General features: G+C 37.5%; 1 long non-coding RNA gene across 1 annotated transcript; it reads right to left on the reverse strand.

The window, feature by feature from the left end:
- Positions 1 to 532: 532 nt before the first annotated feature.
- On the reverse strand, positions 533 to 19,292 carry LOC139147383 (uncharacterized). The gene is made up of 2 exons (XR_011555714.1): positions 19,106 to 19,292; positions 533 to 1,658 (listed from the first exon to the last, which is right to left on the reverse strand). It is a non-coding gene; the product is annotated as an uncharacterized lncRNA (long non-coding RNA).
- Between the last annotated feature and the right edge of the window lie 431 nt (positions 19,293 to 19,723).

Here is a 19,723-nt window from a genome sequence, read left to right on the forward strand (position 1 = left end):
TAAATCTTTTGTCTTAAGGTGGCTGCTTAGATCAATGAATTGTTTAATATACCCTAAACTTGCGCCCGAAATGGAAATGGCAGGAAATGAAACTACAAGAAGGTATTTGAAAAGGAATTTGATATTCAATAAATTTTCAAGTTCCCCCTTTGCAATGTCCATTTTTTTCAGATCCCCCTGGCATGTTGTAATTTTTTTAAAGTCTCCCCCGAAATCTCCCGCACCCCTCCAGAGGTGTTTGTGAATGCAGCCTAAGTCGAGAAGTATTTTCATAAGAAAAAATCGGGCTATTGCCTTCGAAAACAGTTTAAACCCACGTAATTATCCTTCTCTTGTTCCTTGGTGCGCTTTAAAAACCCAAGATCGTAGAGCAAAGCTTGACCTTGCGATCGCTTCTTCCATTGTTTCGGCCATTTTGAATTTAGCTTATTCGGGTCGACAGGTATAGTATGAAGGTTTTCATTGATGGATATAAAGGTCGTCACATGGGGGGAGGGTCAGCAAATTAATTGCAGTATAGCCAGTAGAATCGTCCATCACAATTCCGACTTTTATTCAGGCAATACACGCTACACGTATTACAAAGCGATCGCAGTCGCTCGTCTACTAAACTTTGTTTCCCATAAAACCCGTTGAATAGTTTGATAACACAGCCTATAATACTTGTCCGAACCATTTCAGAAGGTAAAAAATATTTTAGCGATGAAAGAGTCCCAATATTCCAAGAAAGTAGCCGGCAAAATCGCGAGAATCACCGGTCAATTTCGCCGGTTGCCGGCTCGTAAAGAAACCTATGAGTAATATTAAATGCCACTGTCGGTCAAGAATAATTTGATAATCGAGAGTGGCCTACAAACGCAAGTGCATGACGGGATTGTCATGGCAAACAATGAAATAAAACACAGTCCCATCACCACTGTGAAAAATTTAACAAAGCTAAGAGTTCCGTTTCGAGCATCTCAAACATTCACTGTAGATCAGAGTTAAGCCTCTTCATAACTAACATGGCGCCTCTATTTGCAGCTGGCATATTGGAAAACGGACGTTTACCAGCGTATTCAAACGTAGTATATTCAATCATCTCGCCGACTTGCACAAAGCCCGGTGTTGTCAGCATGATGTGCTGAGAAACTGGGCCTGTTGCCTCAGAATAAGCCATTTTGGCGCCTCTAGCCATTCCCAACACCAAGCTTTCTTGTATTAATCGCCTGGCAATACCTTGTCCCTGGTAGCCATCTCTGACAGCGAGCCTGCTTATTTCCATGAACACATGACCGTTTTGCTGAAGCCTTTTGACTTCTTCGAGCTCGTAGAATCTCGCTTGCAGTTGATCAAGGATGCTGCCTATGGCTGCTCTTGGTTGCATTATTGGCGTGTCATTAATGTCGCCGTCATCTTGTACACCATTGTCAAGAACACTGACGATGGCGCCGACAACCTCGTTTTCTTTTGTAGTTTTCGCTACCAATGAGATGTGGTCATTTATTGCCCGATTGACAGCTATTTTATTTGCGTGTGTAACTGTCTCGACCGGTACTTTCAGACAACTGACCAGTGGTCCTTGCTTCATGAACATATTTACTAATAAATCCACTACTTGAGCATGGTGGCACCTTTGTAATTCTATAAACTCCATACTCCAATATCGAACTCTAAATCTGCAAAGTGTAAGAAAATTAACATAATTAAATACAATTGCTGACATGTAACCGGCTTTACGTGTCTATGCATTGTGAACAGTTACATTTAAGGGTCCTTTTCGAAGATGCTCGTCACTCAAAGGAGAATAGCCTTGTCACTAATCTCCAAAGTCTGTGTCTTGCCAATATGACATTCCAAAGTCTGTGTCTTGCCAAATATCTGCTCATTTGTATATTTAATGAACTTTTGTAAAGAGTGATATAACTCCGAAATTCCTCCGCCAAATTCCATGATACCAGCTACAAATATTGATCTGATAGATATCTAATCGTACTGAGAAGCACTGAACAGTGTGCAGTAACAAAACACCCCATTTGCATAGTTAATGAAGTATTGTGATCAGTTATAGACCACCAAAATAATTGCACCAAATTTGATGATATCTGCCGCAGATACTGATCTGACAGATATCTGACTGTGTTAGTTAGGGCCTAAGGGTTCATTTGTATACTTAATGAACTTTGCAATTGGTGATGTACCTCTGAAATTACAGCATTACATATGATGAAACGTGATACCGATGTTCATCTCATAGATATCCAATTTTCCCATGAAACATTGAGCAATGTCAAGTTAATAAACAGCTCATTTGCATATAAATCACTTTTTATTTCATAATCAATAAAAAGAAGATACACAAAAAACCAGGTCCTCTGCCTAATATGAGAAAGTCAAAATGCTCCTCGGACTGGCAAGAGGCAGTTCAAACAAAACAATGCAATAACAATGAATAACATGACATAGACATCTGGGCAAAACATTCAACGAGGAGACAAAACAAAATGGCAAACAAAACACATATGCTAGAAATCACTATACATATAAAACAGAAGAGAAAAAACCTGGGCAAAACAAAAGCAATTCTGTACAGTACAGATGTTTATGTGTTTTGGTTGGTAAATCTACATTATACAATTTAACCAAGTAGTTGCACTTAACGTGTTATAAATTAACATTTTTGGGGTAAGACAAAATTGAAGACTCACACCATGATGGTTCGTCTTTGGCATGAAATAGGCAATAGCTCGAGATAAGGTATAGTTTACTGACATCACGTATCACGGTTTTATGCTGTTTACTTAATTTCAGTGCTTTAAGATATTGTAGAAGTTTGAGTTTATTGTCTGTCGTTATTTGTCCTCTCGACCCGACTTCAAAACAAATGAGTTCAATTGAATAACCTTGAGCTTGTAAGGAGTTCACAAGATGTGAATATTTCATGCATTTCTCCCTGTGACGTCTCTCAATATTAAATTCAAACGGTACTGTCAGTTCTGAACTGATCATTCTTTATACGTTACTGAACAGAATTACATGATCAGGACCGTCTGGTTTACATAAAACATTGCGTGGGATGGTACCCTTTGTATGACCTGGTAAATCGGCATAAATAGAAAATGTATCCATAATTTATGACAAAGCACAAGTTTGAAAAGTATAATTAAAATAATATTATGTCGCCAAGTGTATCTATTCTATTCAAGCATGGTCTTGCAGCCATGAACTGTTCTGTTTTTTTTGTCTAGCATCAGCATTAATTTCTGTTGAATATTGAGAATGTTCAATTTATCCACTTATACCAAGGAGAAAAGCCTTTTGTGTTGTATTGTCAATGAGACTGTTCATTAAAAGGTAGTTTAGAGATCTGTTCGTCAGTATCTGATTACACATTTTACCAATAAAAGATGTAAGAGCTATCATTCGAAAGTTAGACGGGTCATGCCGCCTTTATAAAGCAATGAAATACGGCATTGAGACCATGATTCTGGTGGATCACCATTATGGAGCTGTTTTGTGAACACAGTTGCTATCGGAATTGATGAGTAGTTGGTAACTTTTTGAGAAGCCTATAAAGAATTCCATCATCAACTGGCGCCGATTTAAATTTCTTTGATTTCAAAATATTCTTAATATCTTTTGGTCTGGCAGGACTTAGATCAAATGGCGTATGTTGTGTTGTTGGTATCCAAGGTAATCAAGATAGCTGTGTCAATTTAATGGCAGCTTCATTAGCATATTTTGGCACAGTTGTCAAATCACCAGCAGTACATTTTTCCGCAAGGCGAAAAAATTGTTTCTGTAGAGTTTTTCCTGGTTAATCGTAGACTTTTCAATAATATTTGCCCTGTTCTGCTTCTTGAGGTAACTTACGATCCTGACCGCCTCGCGAACAGCTTTCCTGTCTTCTTCCGTGCCATCTGTACCATATGCCTTTCCCCAGAATGCATTTTTCTTTCTTTTGGCCACAATCAGAGTCTTTGTCAATGGCTTCGATCGTACGAGTTCTGTTCATTGTCCACCAGCTCGGGTTTGGAAGTCGAGAACCCGTCAAGTAATGAAATTTCCCGCGATTTGCAGTAAAGCGGGAAATTATTGTCTTGTGAAGATGTCACGTGCCAGTGCAGGGCCAATGAAGTGATTGGAATGCGGTTCAGTATAGGTGTTGTATTGTTGTTGTGGTGTATTTATAAAGTTTTGAGATCTATGTGATTTCAGTCTGGCAGTGCTTCTCTCCGTGCATGTTTAGTTTTCTCCCGTCTTTTTCGCTCTCCATGCGTTCAGATGGCTCGTCAGCAGTCAGGCTTTTCTATAGATATGCAATCATTGAAGAGTGTGGTGCAAGGGCAAGTATAGGAGGCAGTAGCTAAGAACAGTGATAAGCTTTTGGGGAATTTGGAGAATCTTGTGACAAGCAGAATGCAAGGGCTGAAGGACGATATCACAGCTAGCCAACGACAATTTTCACAGTCGCAAATTAACGCTATCAAGGAGATGAAGTACACAGAAACGCCAGTTTTTAAGAAGAAAGGGTGTGAGGCGCAGTTTAAGTTGAACCAGAAGGTGGCAGACCATATATCAGAAGCGCACACGCAGCTCCATTCAATTTCGCAACAAGTAAATCCCCAAGTTACAACTGCTAAAGAACACATCGCAAAAGGTATGGAACTTTTTGCTCATAGACAGAAATTAGTACGAATGGCCGATAAATCTGATCTTTGGTGATTATCAGTGGGAGAATACGAGACCGATGAACTAGCTGAAGGATCTGATGATGAAAAAAGAATTTATAAGGCCGAAACGAGAGCTAACGAAACAAAAAAGAGCAGTTGGCCAAGCGACGCGCCAAAGGGTACAGTTCTGGCAACTTTCGGTGGAATCCTTACCAAACCAAGAAAGAAAAGGTTAATTTCTCAGCAACTTGCAGCGGCAACCAGCAGAGAAAGTCAGGATCATGTTTTGCTTGTGGGAAGTTAGGCCATAGGAGAAACGAGTACCCCATCTTCAACACCAACCGGAATTCTTCTTTGGGGAGCGCAGTTGAAAAGATAATTATTTACAGTGAATATTTGTCTTATATTAATAGTCAGGTGTTAATTAACGATGAGATTGGTGTTGAGTTGCAATGCGATACAGATTCCGCAGATGTTCCTAGTGACGATTTTGGTTTTTGTTCAGATTTAAATTTTCGTATTTTGAAACAGTCAACTTCAGATACTGCGGTGTCTGTTTCCAGTGGTTAGTCCCGTAGACAGATTAGCTAAGGCTTTGAATAAGTGGGTTGAAGCTGGAGCGAATTTCCATGTCTTGGATGTAGTTAAACCAGGCTATAAATTACCGAAGAAAGTTACTCCGGAAAGAGTACAGTTGGTACATCATAGGTCCGCGTTTGATCATTCTGTTTTTGTCAATGGGAAGGTCAAAAAACTCTTGGCTAAGGGTTGCATATAGATTTCCGTCCTAATGTAGTTTATCCCTAAACTGTTGCCGTTGGAAGCGCTGGGAAGGAGAGATTGGTGCTTGACTGCAGGCATGTTAATCTGTGTTTATTCAAGTTTAAGTTTCGTTGCGTGGATGTTTCTTCTACAAGGCAGGATTTTGCACAAGGCGATTTTTTGTTTTCTTTTGATCTTAAGTCTGGATATCACCACATCCAAACTTTTGAAGAGCATAGGACGTTTTTGGGTTTTGCTTGGCCTATAAACGGAGTCCTGACATTGTTTGGTTTTAATGTTATGCCTTTTGGCTTATTAACAGCTCCGTACTTTTTCACGAAAATTGTGCGTGTGTTTGTTAGCTTTTGGCGTAGTCGGGGTTTCAAGGTGTTTATGTTTATTGATGACGGTTTAGGTAGCACTGCAGGCAAAGAGGTTGCCCTTCAGGTAAGTCGTACAGTCAAAACGGGCATTGACCAGTTCGGGTTTTTACTAGCCGGTGAGAAACGCCACTTGCATCCACAACTTGTGTTAAATTGGCTTGGTCATCGCTTGGATATGAGTGAGGGTTTTGTTTACGTTAAAGATTGTGGAATTCAAAAATTGATGTCGTCATTGGAAAGTCTTATTCAGGCTATTGCTGCGGGTAAGCTTTGTTTCGAAGCTAGGAAACTTGCTTCCGTTATTGGACAAATTATTTCTATGCAGGGAGGCATTGGACATTTGGTTGGACTTCACACGCTATATCTTTATACATGCCTTGAAAAGAAGGCAAGTTTGGATTCTTGTGTTTTATCGACGCTTTAGCAGTGAGTGAATTGTTTTATTGGCTGAGCGATCTGAAGGCTCTTAACGGAACACCGTTGTCACGTGTTGATAGCTATCAGGAAATAATGTATACTGATGCTTCGTCGAGAGGCTATGGCGGTTATCTCGTTAACCAGAGTGGGCAAGAGATCAGTGGTTTATGGTCTGCCACAGAAAGTATGAAGAGCTCCACGTGGAGAGAGTTGGAAGCAGTATATCGTGTTTTGGAATCTGTTAAAACGTGCTTGGAAGGGACAAGGGTCCAACTGAAATCTGATAACATGAACGTGGCGAGAATTTTGTTCGCAGGCTGCAAGGTGCCAGATTTACAGAATATTGCTGTTAAAATCGTTACATTGTGTAAAGACAGGGGAGTAAATATAACTCCATTGTGGTTGCGTCGAGAGCATAATGTGCGAGCAGATTTGCTCAGTAGGATTGATGATAGTGATGACTGGGGTATCTCAGAGAAGGTATTGATCGTTTTACTACGGATTACAACACGAGGTGTTTCAGATTCAATGCAAAATTCTGGTGTCCCGGTTCAGAAGCTATTAATGCTTTCTCACGATTTTTGAAAAGGTGATAACAATTGGTTAGAGCTCCATCAAGTGTGATTACACGAGTTCTGAAAAAGTTGTCGCCTGATAAAGAGGGAACAATAGTAGTTCCTTGTTGGCGTTCTGCCCAGTTTTGGCCTTTAAATGTTGGTTAAATTTTGGTCTTAAAATGTAACGATTTTAACAGCAATATTCTGTAAATCTGGCACCTTGCTGCCTGCGAACAAAATTCTCGCCACATTCATGTTATTGGTTTTCAGTTGGACCCTTGTCCCTTCCAAGCACGTTTTAACAGATTCCAAAACACGATATACTGCTTCCAACTCTCTCCACGTGGAGCTCTTCATACTTTCTGTGGCAGACCATAAACCACTGATCTCTTGCTCACTCTGGTTAACGAGATAACCGCCATAGCCTCTCGACGAAGCATCAGTATACATTATTTCCTGATAGCTATCAACACGTGACAACGGTGTTCCGTTAAGAGCCTTCATATTGTTCATCCAATAAAACAATTCACTCACTGATAAGGCGTTGATAAAAACACAAGAATCCCAACTTGCCTTCTTTTCAAGGAATATATAAAGATATAGCGTTTGAAGTCCAACCAAAGGTCCAATGCCTCCCTGCATAGAAATAATTTGTCCAATAACGGAAGCAAGTTTCCTAGCTTCGAAACAAAGCTTACCCGCAGCAATAGCCTGAATAAGACTTTCCAATGACGACATCAATTTTTGAATTCCACAATCTTTAACGTAAACAAAACCCTCACTCATATCCAAGCGATGACCAAGCCAATTTAACACAAGTTGTGGATGCAAGTGGCGTTTCTCACCGGCTAGTAAAAACCCGAACTGGTCAATGCCCGTTTTGACTGTACGACTTACCTGAAGGGCAACCTCTTTGCCCACAGCGCTACCTTAACCGTCATCAATAAACATAAACACCTTGAAACCCCGACTACGCCAAAAGCTAACAAATACGGCTAGTTTTCAATCGGGTTCGAACCCACAACATACGGCATCAGTCGCCTAGCGGAGAGGCCACAGAGAGAACCGCTCGACGCGCAACTTTCGTGAAAATGTACGGACCTGTTGATAAGCCAAAAGGCATAACATTAAAACCAAAAAATGTCAGGACTCCATTTACAGGCCAAGCAAACCATAAAAGCGTCCTATGCTCTTCAAAAGTTTCGATGTGATGATATGCAGACTTAAGATCGAAAGAAAACAAAAAATCGCCTTGTGCAAAATCCTGCCTTGTAGAAGAAACATCCACGCAACGAAACTTCAACTTGAATAAACGCAGATTAACATGCCTGCAGTCAAGCACCAATCTCTCCTTCCCAGCGCTTCCAACGGCAACAGTTAAGGAATAAACTACATGAGGACGGAAATCAAATTTAGAAATGCAACCCTTAGCCAAGAGTTTTTAGACCTCCCCATCGACAACAACAGAACGATCCAACGCTGACCTATTATGTACCAACTGTACTCTTTCCGGAGTAACTTTCAATGGTAATTTATAGCCCGATTTAACTACATCCAAGACATGGGAATTCGCTCCAGCTTCAACCCACTTATTCAAAGCCTTAGCTAATCTGCCTACGGGACTAACCACCGGAACGGACACCGCAGTATCTGAAGTTGACTGTTTCAAAATATGGAAATTTAAATCTGAACAAAAACCAAAACCGTCACTAGGAACATCTACGGAATCTGTATCGCATTGCAACTCAACACCAATATCTCATCGTTAATTAACACCTGAGTATTACAATGTGACAAATATTCACTGTAAATAATTATCTTTTCAACTGCGCTCCCCAAAGAAGAATTCCGGTTACTGTTGAAGATGGGGCACTGTTTTGTCCAATGACCTAACTTCCCACAAGCAAAACATGATCCTGACTTTCTCTGCTGGTTGCCGCTGCAAGTTGCTGAGAAATTACCCTTTTCTTTCTCGGTTTGGTAAGGATTCCACCGAAAGTTGCCAGAACTGTACCCTTTGGCGCGTCGCTTGGCCAACTGCTCTTTTTGTGTTTCGTTAGCTCTCGTTTCGGCCTTATAAATTCTTTTTTCATCATCAGATCCTTCAGCTAGTTCATCGGTCTCGTATTCTTCCACTGATAACCACCCAAGATCAGATTTATCGGCCATTCGTACTAATTTCTGTCTGTGAGCTAAAAGTTCCATACCTTTTGCGATGCATGTGTTCTTTAGCAGTTGTAACTTGGGGATTTACTTGTTGCGAAATTGAATGGAGCTGCGTGTGCGCTTCTGATATATGGTCTGCCACCTTCTGGTTCAACTTAAACTGCGCCTCACACCCTTTCTTCTTAAAAACTGGCGTTTCTGTGTACTTCATCTCCTTGATAGCGTTAATTTGCGACTGTGAAAATTGTCGTTGGCTAGCTGTGATATCGTCCTTCAGCCCTTGCATTCTGCTTGTCACAAGATTCTCCAAATTCCCCAAAAGCTTATCACTGTTCTTAGCTACTGCCTCCTATACTTGCCCTAGCACCACACTCTTCAATGATTGCATATCTATAGAAAAGCCTGACTGCTGACGAGCCATCTGAATGCATGGAGAGCAAAAAAAACGGGAGAAAACTAAACATGCACGGAGAGAAGCATTGCTAGACTGAAATCACATAGATCTCAAAACTTTATAAATACACCACAACAACAATACAATACCTGTTCGACAAGACAATAATTTCCCGCTTTACTGCGAATCGCGGGAAATTTCATTACTTGACGGGTTCTCGTCTTCCAAACCCGAGCTGGTGGACAATGAACAGAACTCGTACAATCGAAGCCATTGACAAAGACTCTGATTGTGGCCAAAAGAAAGAAAAATGCATTCCGGGGAAAGGCATATGGTACAGATGGCACGGAAGAAGACAGGAAAGCTGTTCGCGAGGCGATCATGATCGTACGTCATCTCAAGAAGTAGAACAGGGCAAATATTATTGAAAAGTCTACGATTCACCAAGAAAAACTCTACAGTAACAATTTTTTCGCCTTGCGGAAAAATGTACTGCTGGTGATTTGACAACAGTACCAAAAAACCGACATTTACAAATCAGGAAGCTAATGTATTTTATCCATCAGAATATGCTAATGAAGCTGTCATTAATTTGACACAGCTATCTTGGTTCCCTTTGATACCAACAACACAACATACGCCATTTGATCTAAGTCCTGCCAGACCAAAAGATATTAAGAATATTTTGAAATCAAAGAAATTTAAATTCTTTATAGGCTTCTCAAAAAGTTACCAACTACTCATCAATTCCTATAGCAACTATGTTCACAAAACAGCTCCATAATGGTGATCCACCAGAATCACGGTCTCAATGCCGTATTTCATTGCTTTATAAAGGCGGTGATTCTCATGACCCGTCTAACTTTCGAATGATAGCTCTTACATCTTTTATTGGTAAAATGTATAATCAGATACTGACGAACAGATCTCTAATCTACCTTTTAATGAACAGTCTCATTGACAATACAACACAAAACGCTTTTCTCCCTGGTATCAGTGATGCATTGAACATTCTCGATATTTAACAGAAATTAATGCTGATGCTAGACAAAAAAAACCAGAACGGTTCATGGCTGCAAGACCATGCTTGAATAGAATATATACACTTGGCGACATAGTAATATTTTAATTATATTTTTCAAACTTGTGCTTTGTCATCAATTATGGACACATTATCTATTTATGCCGATTTACCAGGTCATACAAAGGGTACCATCCCATGCAATGTTTTATGTAAACCAGACGGTCCTGATCATGTCATTCTGTTCAGTAATGGAAAAAGAATGATCATTTTAGAACTGACAGTACCGTTTGAATTTAATATTGAGAGACGTCACAGGGAGAAATGCATGAAATATTCACATCTTTTGAACTCCTTACAAGCTCAAGGTTATTCAATTGAACTCATTTGTTTTGAAGTCGGGACGAGAGGACAAATAACGACAGACAATAAACTCAAACTTCTACAATATCTTAACGCACTGAAATTCAGTAAACAGCATAAAACCGTGATACGTGATGTCAGTAAACTATACCTTATCTCGAGCTATTGCCTATTTCATGCCAAAGACGAACCATCATGGTGTAAGTCTTCAATTTTGTCTTTCCCCAAAAATTTTAATTTATAACACGTTAAGTGCAACTACTTGGTTAAATTGTATAATGTAGATTTACCAACCCAGACACATAAATATCTGTACTGTACAGAATTGCTTTTGTTTTGCCCAGGTTTTTTTCTTTTCTGTTTGATATGTATTGTGATTTCTAGCATATGTGTTTTGTTTGCCATTGTATTTTGTCTCCGTGTTGAATGTTTTGCCCAGATGTGTATGTCATGTTATTCATTGTTATTGCATTGTTTTGTTTGAACTGCCTCTTGCCAGTCCGAGGAGCATTTTGACTTTCTCATATTAGGCAGAGGACCTGGTTTTTTGTATATCTTATTTTATTGATATGAAATAATAAGTGATCTATATGCAAATGAGCTGTTAATTAACTTGACATTGCTTAATGTTTCATGGGAAAATTGGATATCTATGAGATCAACATCGGTAGCACGTTTTATCATATGTCCCAACGGACGTACAGTGTTTTCTGAAACTTGTCGCTTTATCTCCAGTCTGGGAAGTTTCCCAATGCGAAGTAAAAGCCTCCTCCTCTATATCATACAGCAAACACTGTTCCGTTTGACACAAGAGAACAGTAACTGCCATGAGAGTCAAAGGGCATATGTGAAAAAAATTTTAACCTGTTTCAAGTGGTTATCCGAACGGCGCTCAAAGGTCGTTAGGGACCCCTACGACCGATATAAGCACTGTATCCAAGCTACGTTGGCGATTGATGAAAGTTAAAACATGTTTTTCTTTATGTACAATGTAAAATTTAAATGTTGCAGCTATTTTGATATGATGCATGAAATAGTGCATGAAATATATTGTGAACAAGGAAGTTGCACATGAGCAGTTCCGACGATCACTGGTCAACGTAGTCAGAGACGTATGCCACGAAATACTGGATCACACAAACTCACAGAGATTAATAAAGATGAACACTCTTTGCTAGGTCACTGTATGGACATGATCAAAGAATGTAGTGGGACTGCGACTTGAACATTGTATGTGTGTGCTTCTATTCAGAGCACCTGTGTTCTGCTGCAGCAATTAAGGAGTAAATAAATAACAAACAAATCGTAGCCAAAATCCAATATGGCGTCTTAACTAGCGCCCTCGTGCGGTCATTTTGAGAAATAAGTTTGTACACAATACACAGCAATATTGGCCTCAAGCATGAGTGCAATCCTTTATTTTCAAAAAAGCCCAGGATGTGCATTTTTTTGTAAGCAAATATGAATCTAATATGTTAAATTTTCAAATCTTCCAAAATATAAAGTTTCCAAGAAAAAAGTAACTGTAGACTGATATACAAAGTTTTAATAAATATTTGTTTTACAAATACAACATTGAAATTCATTGCAACAGAGTATTGTGTTAGGTAATTGATCATTAAATTAGTAGCTGTTCTATTACCATCCTCAAATTCCAAAGCAATTAAACTATTGATATGAAACATTTGTAGGCCGGTAATTGTAACCGAAATGCTTTGTTCATTTTTTTAAGTTAAACACATTGTCACGCTTTACTCCAAAAAGCAAGCTTTAAAATAAAACATCTACTATATGACTTGCCGACTCAGTGTCTGCATGCATAAATGAAATTATCTTGTTTACATATGAATTCAGTTCAGACAGGAATTCTCTTACAAACACAAATAATGCAGTTACAAATGTAAATCATGAGTTTGGAAGCTGAATACTGTTTCAACACACCCTAGGGAGTACAAAAGATATTGCCCTTGAAATGAAATATACTATAATGAAATACTAGTCAAAAGTTACAATTACATAACTTTATATATTGTTTAGCGATAATCTCAAGTATTACAATCTGGTACTTGGTGATATATATATATATATATATATATATATATATATATATATATATATATATATATATATATATATATATATATATATATATATATATATATATATAAATAATACATATTTATATATACACACATGACATAGATAACATTCATTCAGAATTATATGTATTATATATATATGTATTATAGGATGTTCCGTTACATTGGAAGGCTATTTCACAAATAAAAGTTTTAATTCATATCCTAAACATGTTACATTGACAAAGGGGATGGTTGACGTAAACACATTGAAAACGAAAATATATCAGTTAGGGGCGATAGTTTTTAAGTCGGATAAAACCCTCGTATATATAATATATATATATATATATATATATATATATATATATATATATATATATATATAATATATATATATATATATATATATATATCTCACATACACTTACATACATACATACATACATACATACATACATACATATATATATATATATATATATATATATATATATATATATTATATATATATATATATATATACATACATACAAACAAGTGTATGTGTGTGTGTTTCTGAATGAATGTTATCTATGTCATGTGTGTATATATAAATAAATAAATAAATAAATATATATAAATATATGTATAGGATAAAGCATGAGTACGAGAGCTCTTCTGGTATATAAAGTCCAACCCAACGATAAAATGTCGAGGCCGCAGGCCGAGACATTTTATCGTAGGGTTGGACTTTATATTCCAGAAAAGCCCGAGTACGAGGGTTTTATCCGACATAAAAACCATCGCCCCTAACTGATATATTTTCGTTTTCAATGTGTTTACGTCAACCGTCCCCTTTGTCAATGTAACATGTTTAGGATATGAATTAAAACTTTTATTTGTGAAATAGCCTTCCAATGTAACGGAACATCCTATAAATGCCCTAGGGCACATTAGTTTATGTTTTTACCAAAGCAGATTTTGTGTTGCAGCTGGTTTCCTCTGTGTTACCAAATTTGAATATTAGGGAAAAAACGTACCAGATGTCTACAGAATATGACATGTTCACTTTTGATTGGACAGTACTTTACTACGGCACTGTCATTCGTTTCTGGAATTTGGTGACCAAGGCTTTACGAGTAAATAAAACACCCTGAATGGAGCACTCTGATTGGTCAATCAACAGTAGATAGTTTTTAAATATCACATACACTTACATATATATATATATATATATATATATATATATATATGTGTGTGTGTGTGTGTGTGTGTGTGTGTATATGTATATACACGCACACATACATACATACACGTTTATGTGTGTGTGAGTGAGTCTGTGTGTGTGTGTGTGTGTGTGTCAGGAATATTGTACCATGAATGTAAACCTTTGCTGCACAATCCTTCAACTTGGTAATACTAATGTATAAATTTTGTAGATTTGATAATTCTCTTGCAAAGTATTAATTATTGTATATTTACTCCTGTATTGTCTTTCACATACCCTCTCTCTGTGTTGCTTTTGTGCCTGTTCACATCTTTCAGCCATACAGCTCACAAATAAATTGTATATTCTTTTCTTTCTCTCTATTAGGGACTGGTAAGTTTCTTTGGCCTGGGGGGGGGGGGGCCGGTCGATTATTTTTTGCCGACGTCAAAAAGTGGCTGACCCCCCCATTCCCAATTTTGAAAACAGGGTGACCCCCCCTATTCCCAATTTCGAGAACAGGGTGACCCCCCCGCGCGCGCGCGACATAAGTAAAGCAAAAGGTGAACATAAATTTTATATATATATATATATATATATATATATATATATATATATATATATATATATATATATATATATATATATATATATATATATATATATATATACGTATATATATATTATATTTTACATTTTATATATATTTATATTTTAAATAGTCATTCTATGTTTTAATGAAATTGTTGACAAGTCAGTTGTAAGATAGGAATTTCAAAGTGTCAATCTTAAAGTTTGAATACAGTACATTTTGAATGAGCTGTGAATGTATTTCACACTTTCTATGCTTAACCAGATGTCCTGAACTGTTGTACAGAAATGGATGTCAATCATTAATATCAAAGAGGGAAAAAGCAGTGAATCAAAAACTTTGATGGGTGTTAAGACTTGCCAACTCCTGAGGAGCCATAGAGAGCTTTTGTAGCCAAATCTGATGTGTACAGTGTCTGAGAGGACCTTTCTTGTAACATTGAAACCATAAAAGCACAGCTAATAATGACAAAAACTGCCTTTTTAACTGTTATTTTGTTCATAAAAAAGCATCTTTCTACAGAAAACCTGAGACACAAGGAAAATAATTCCATCAATGAGAAGGAAAGATATCTTGTCATTTTTCTATCTCTAAAATAAGTCACTGTATCAAATATATATTGTGAAATATTTGTGCATGTTGCTTTCTCATACTGAATTCTCATAGAGAGAACAGAAAAGTATCAGGAATTTGTCATCCTTTTCGTATGAAATGCAGATTTCATAATGGTACACTTTCACTTAGCAAACATCAAGATATCTGTGACATAAATCTCTGATTTATTAAAGTATGGCGCCCGAAGGGCGCGCCGAAAAATATGAAACATCCTGATATCTCTGATATATATGCCTTGTATATTAAAGTCATGCACCTGAAGGGCATGCTGAAAAATGTCTGATATATTAAAGTAATGAGCTTGAAGAGCACGCTGAAAAATATTGAACATACAGATATCTCTGATATATGTATGTTTGATATGTTAAAGTTGGGCGTGCTGAAAAATATTATTAAAGTTACGCGCCCGAAGGGCGCACCGAAAAATACAACTGAATGATGAAATTTGTGGCTGACACTAGCATTTTAGGCAATGATGAGCCTGTGTCAAAATTCAAAAACACAATGACCCCCCTCTTGGGCATTTCAAAAACATGGTGACCCCCCCTATCACCAAAGTCAAAAACAGGGTGACCCCCCCATGAATCCACCGCCCCCCCCCCAGGCTGAAGAAACTGACCAGTCCCTTAGTGATAAGTTTGATTGATCACCATAGCTTCAACAAAACTAAATGTGTATAGCACACTTTAAGTATTTGATCACACGTTTGCTAATGAATGCTTGCCCACTGATATGTGTCTCAATGCACCATGTGAGTGGTGTCCAATGTCTGCTGTGCTAAATACACAACTAGAATCATTGTATTTATATGGTCCTGAACTAATGTCAAATTAAAGACAACATAATTTGAAATGAATTGATAGTCTGCCATTACTTGAATGCCAGCATGCTATTATTGGCAATGTATTTCACAAATTAATGTTACACATTACATGTAAAAATTATTTCTATCAGACCACCATTGTCAATCAATGCTTACTTTAGTAGCTTGTTTTTCTTTAAACTATTTTTCCCCTTTCTTCAATTCACTCAATGAGAGTACAGATTTACCATGAACACAACTATTACTTTCATCATCAAAGGATGTATACTTCATGGTCTCTGTGAGTTCCCTTGCTCCTTGGTTCAGAGTCTGCATTTCATTTAAGTTGTCAAAACCAGCCAATTTTATAAGGCTTGAGATAGGCTCATCTGCATCACCCTGCAACTCCATAGCTTTAAGATTGCATAAATGTTCTCTATAAATGAGAAAAATACTTGTAAAACAACACCAGACATATTTTGAGTTCATGAATGGCAACCTGCAATACAATTTAAAAAATGCAGACAATTATTTAATGACAGCATGTATAGCATTGGCAAGTAAAATTCCTCAGCCATCATTTATAAAGTGTTGGGTGTACATGTATTTCTGAAGCTGTACATGGTATGATTGTCATATATTAACAATTTATGAAGCTTGGTACATGTAGTCTACAGAATAAAGTGATTGACACATATGATCTCAAAAGCTGATTCCACCCCCACACACAAACCTTCCTTTTGTTTGTTTCAGCGGTTATTACCTGGCACACAGTGTGTAGGAAGTATATCTGAATAATTATAAATCTTGAGTGGCATCATACATCAGTGAAATTTCACTTTTGTGTTTTAATTTAGCATCTTAGAAATGAAGAGTTCAATAATTTTATAATGGTTCAATTTAGAAACTACAAACACACACAAACAGAGACACAAACAGAGACACAGACACACATCTATTTATCAATCTACATTAAAATTAAGGTTTTATTTGACGCTCACCTTACCATCAGTGCAGTTTTGAACTCTGCAAAGCCTCTATCTTTAATTCTGTTGTCTTCAGGTTGTTTGTAATCAGGGATGTTGCCATCTCTTCAAATAAGTGAACTAATTTCTGCAGTTTTTGAGGTTTTTCAAAAACAACTGCTTTCATTGGGCAATTCAATCTTGAACAAGAACGCCAGTCATTGTCCTATGGCATATCACATGGGTTTTATTTAATACAGGAAAGGATTGGCCATTGGGTCAGATTAGGCAAGTCTGTGGTCTAGCTGATGCAGTATAGACTGGTAGATGCATTTCTTTGATGTTGATACTCATGCTAACTGATATTCATACTGCATCACACTCACAGGGTCTATAAACATTGGAGCACATCTCCTTTCACAACTCAAGCAGGGTTTGACAGACTAAAAAATTATTGGAGGCCTATCAATTGAGTCAGGACAACAGACAGAGCATACCTATTAGACTTGTGAATAAATACCAAGTTGCATATTGTTATAAAATAATCTAGGTCCCAAACTCAGAATGTGAATGGCTTGTTTATTATATGTTGGGCGATTGGACATAACACAGAACAAGAGATTTCAAAGCTCTTTCCTTCTCATTTCTTCTTGATATCAACATTGGCGAATCACTTCACATACATGTACTGCTAATCATACTCTTCATTTAAGGGTTTATTATTGTGTTTATCTCTACTCTGTGGCCTTCCTTCATTTATATATGGATATTCTTAATTTTGACCCCTGCATCAAATGTTCTATATTTTCCTAATCAGTTAGTTGTGCCTCATCAGTTCCATTATGTGTCAAAGTTTTTAAGTTTACATGGGCTACTGCTCTTTGCTGTCTTTGGTGAAAGCACAATTGGCAGTTGTAAGAGATACTGGCAGAAATAGTGTTGTTTTCACGAGTAATTCTACACCAAACACCGGTTTAGTTCACTGATACATCCTTCTCACAGTAATGTGATAATGCTGTGAATACGTACAAAGCATTGATTTTTCATCACGTTGATAAGAAAATCACGGATCATTTTGAACATTGTATTAATCTTGCCTCGATTGTAAAAACAATAGACGATTTTACATTTAAAATTGGTGGTAGCACAGCGTGTCTTGCGTGTAAACAGTACCGGTAACCATGTAAAACATGCCAACACGGCAATCTGCAACACGGGCAGACTTTGAAAAAAACGTCATGCAACAGAAAAATAAGTCAGGACATGTGATATACAAATCTGATACAATAAGATCATGAGTAATGCAACAAAATTTGTTTGATCGATTTTAAAATTGATTTAATACCCAAAATCTCACGAAAACTTACAGACCATCAGTAAAAAATACTTCATTATCAGCTGGTTAGTTGTCCGCGATGTTGAAAAAAAACATAGTATTCTCAGCTTAAAAAATATTATGATCCATCAAAAGTTCATTTCTCAGCCATAATACACTGCAAATGTGTCAACTTGGCACATATATCCTGGTTATATCCAAATTATCGATGCATTTGAACAATAAATCGGAAAGAAGTGCAAGCATAGCGATGACTGTGTAGCCTGCAGGGGGAGACGCCATATTGGAATGGAGTTTAATGGTTCGTTGTTTGTTTACTCAACCTAATAACCCAATAATACATACTGTATTTACATGGATTATTGCCTGTATTTTAGCTGAAGAGTGCATATACAGATGAATACAGTCAATAATCCATTGCTTGTATTCAGCAAGCCTGTATTCATGTGGATTCATGTGAATCCACGTGTATTATTCTATAATACAGGTAACTCATTAGTGTGAATTTATCTGTATTAGTGTGTTTTCATGCCAGACTTACCATAGGCAAAACACAGGTGAGAGCGCGTCGTGAATCATCACTGGATCTAGTCGTGACCTACATCCACCCACTGATATATTATGTTATTGTAGCAGTAGTTGAACGTAGCTGTAGTAATAGATTTTGAAGAAATAGAGCCGCAGCCTCTGTCTCCATCGCTTGAACTCAAAAGATTCTGCTTCATAAATAGTCAAACACATTGTTTTTGAGACGGTGACTTGAACCTTGGAACTACACCGAATTGCTGGCAATGGAAATAGGAGTATACATACCTACTGACCTTGTCAAAACGGCTTTTCTGGTTTAGATATATACAGCCCTTTGTTTCGCCGTTCCACTGTAAAAACGCAAACTGTAATTGGCACAACAAACCGCAACTTATCAAAACACAAAGTACGTCGCAGATGTTTCTCATAACCTGATAGCCCAGTTCCAAAATGTCGACCCTCAGCTCGATTTCTCAAGCATGCAAAGCTCTGGGTACAAGGGTTACAGGTCGACCGAGGACAGAAAAGGATAGTACGCGGGGTTGGATATGTTATGGCAAAGGTCAAACAACATGAAAGACAGCTCGTACAAACACAGTGTTGTTGAACTGGAGGGATTTTCTCGGCAAAGTTTCATGCTTCGCCGACCCATGAACATCTATCAAATGCTATGATAAGGAAACAATGTCAGATTTTGAGCGTGAGAATAGGAAATTGATCAAAAACGTAGCTTCGGCCTACAAAGGAATGGCACATCGACAGTTTTAATGAATTCAAACTACTTTCCATCATACTGCCAATCAAACGGTTGTTTGTAAACGTCCAATCAAAAGGAAAAAAGGAATCAAAGTGAAAAACACATTACAGAATTGCAATCAATTTAGGTGGTTCCCTTTTTGGACA

This window comes from Ptychodera flava, chromosome 2 (assembly GCF_041260155.1).
Source record: "Ptychodera flava strain L36383 chromosome 2, AS_Pfla_20210202, whole genome shotgun sequence".
NCBI lineage: Eukaryota > Metazoa > Hemichordata > Enteropneusta > Ptychoderidae > Ptychodera > Ptychodera flava.